At 51.4% G+C, this 2,174-nt stretch overlaps 1 protein-coding gene across 8 annotated transcripts in view; it reads right to left on the bottom strand.

Annotated features, from left to right (window-relative positions):
- Nucleotides 1-2,174, bottom strand: part of NEDD4L (NEDD4 like E3 ubiquitin protein ligase) — a 270,127-nt gene that overhangs the window by 210,397 nt on the left and 57,556 nt on the right. For 2 of the 8 annotated variants that reach the window (XM_019640649.1, XM_019640647.1), the window contains exon 1: nt 236-524. The exons of the other annotated variants lie outside the window; for them this stretch is intronic. The gene's annotated coding sequence lies outside the window, so the exon portion shown is untranslated. Of the gene's footprint in view, nt 1-235; nt 525-2,174 lie in introns of those variants that run through there. 8 annotated transcript variants of the gene reach the window in all.

Raw genomic sequence — 2,174 nt, 5'->3', positions numbered from 1 at the left:
AAGGAAGGAAGGAAGGAAGGAAGGAAGGAAGGAAGGAAGGAAGGAAGGAAGGAAGGAAGGAAGGAAGGGAGAGAGGGAGAGAGGGAGAGAGGGAGAGAGGGAGAGAGGGAGAGAGGGAGGGAAGAAGGTTGGTTCGTTCCACCAAATTCTGGCACATTTAAAACTAATGAGTCCATTATAAGAGAACATTCTCTTACTGTTAACCGAGGAAAATGGAATCCTTTGTGGCACTTACCAGATTCCAGGCAGGAAGACCTCGTTTTAAAGGGAAAGAGACAGAGCGAGGCTGGTCTGGATGCAGACGGTAATGCGTTTCCCCTAACAACAGCAGCGAGGAGGAATCCTGATCTCTGCCAGTTCGCCCTGTTGACAGGTGATCAACAGCCTGGAGGTGGGAGGCGCCGAGCTCCCAGGAAGGCTCCGAGAGGGGAGGGCTCTGCGGCAGCTACTGCCCAGGTAGGGCCCCACGGAGAGCCACCCACCCCTGACACCCTCAAGCTGTACCGGCTGGTGTCCTGCTGAAGCCTGTCTGGGCTGGAAGCTGGTGCCTGCCTCTCTCCAAGTGGGAGCACATTCAAATGTGGGGAAGAGCGGAGTGGCTCATCAGAGGCAGCAGAGCCCATGACTACAGGGGGAACTTTGTGGATTCCAGTGACACAGACACCAATTCACACCACGATCCTACAACACTGCCCCCCCCCACCCCACCCCTGGCAAAGCATCATGAACGTTAACAGCTAACTTCCAGTAAGAAGTGCGCACCTAGCCTGGCTGAGGTGACCCTGAAACCTGTGGAACCCCAAGGCATATAGAATGTCCCTTTTAGAAAATTAATGGCATTTTTTCCTAAATGTTCATGGCAATGTTGAGAGGAAGGACGTTCAAGGAAATGAAGAAACTCCTCTAGACACTACTGCTCAAATAACTGCTCCATTGTCCTCATATATGTGGAATGAGCATATATTTTCATCAGACAAAATGAGCTTTGGACTCCATCTCCAGGACCTCACTAGCTGGGAGACTCTGGGCAAGCCTCCTAACCTATCTCGCCTCTGGCTTCCTTATCTGTAGAACTGGTACCCTGAAACCTCCTTCAGGGACTGCTGTGCGGAAGCAGTGAGATCCCAGGTGGGCAGCCCAGCGGTCCTGCAGTCAACAGGCCCCTGCCCGTCAACACTCACCTACTAGCCTCCAGTAGCCTGTGGCTCTGACAGCACGGTCCCGAATCAGCCCGGCACCCTTCTCACCTTCCTTCAATTTAGAAACCGATCCAGTGCATACCCCCCAGAAAAAGATGGCTGTTTCCCCCACCTCTATTTTAACCAATGCCTCCAACAGGTTACGGAGGCCAATTTAAAGATCAGCGTACGATTCAGCGTACGATAGTCAAAGCCAGATCATATGGCCCCTCGGCACAAACTCTGCCAGAGACACCAAGTTGCAGCCCAAGTTAGAGGTTTTTGCCCCAAATTCCTTGCAGCTGCCCACTTCAAGGCCAAGATCGCACCCACTTTTAAGAGCTGAAAAGAGCAGGCTCTTAATTCAGCCGGAAGATATTTTTCTTTCATGCTGGCTTTTAAAAATGTAATTGTTTCTTAAAATGGAATTCACAGGTTACTTACAATACCACTGTTGGATATGAATGACAACAGCATGAGTACCAGGTCAAGGCTACACAGGCTTCCTAGAGACCGTCACAGGGAAGGGTCCCAAGGGCCAAGAAGTCATCATCGCCATCTGGTGGTGGCTCCTGTGTACTGCAGCCATGAGCTCCACCCCTCTTCAAACCATTCTCCTCATTGCATTCACTTCCTGGCAACTAGTCTGGCAGCTCAAGGACGACCTTCTTGCTTCCTCACCAGATCTTTCCAACCTTCCTGCTTTCCCACAGGCTTCTCATCAGGCCGCTAAATACAAGGGGAAGGATCAAAGTTCTGTTCTTTGCCATCTCCTCGTCGTCCCCCGCCCAACATCTGGTGAGTTGGTTACAAAGAATGAAACCCCGAAAACAGAGAAAAGAAAATCCAAGAGCCAGTGTGTTTGTTCCCAGAATGTGACAGCCAAGAGCCAATTCTAACGGGAGATATGAAGCAGGCACCTCCACCAAGTGAAGAGACCAGCTGGAGAGCCAGAACACATCGGAGGCGGCCTTTGAGTTGGTCCCTGACCAGCGA

The sequence above is a fragment of the Hipposideros armiger genome, unplaced genomic scaffold, assembly GCF_001890085.2.
Source record: "Hipposideros armiger isolate ML-2016 unplaced genomic scaffold, ASM189008v1 scaffold_52, whole genome shotgun sequence".
Lineage (NCBI taxonomy): Eukaryota > Metazoa > Chordata > Mammalia > Chiroptera > Hipposideridae > Hipposideros > Hipposideros armiger.
Note: the sequence above shows the minus strand (reverse complement) of the source record. Positions and strands in the feature narration are given on the sequence as shown.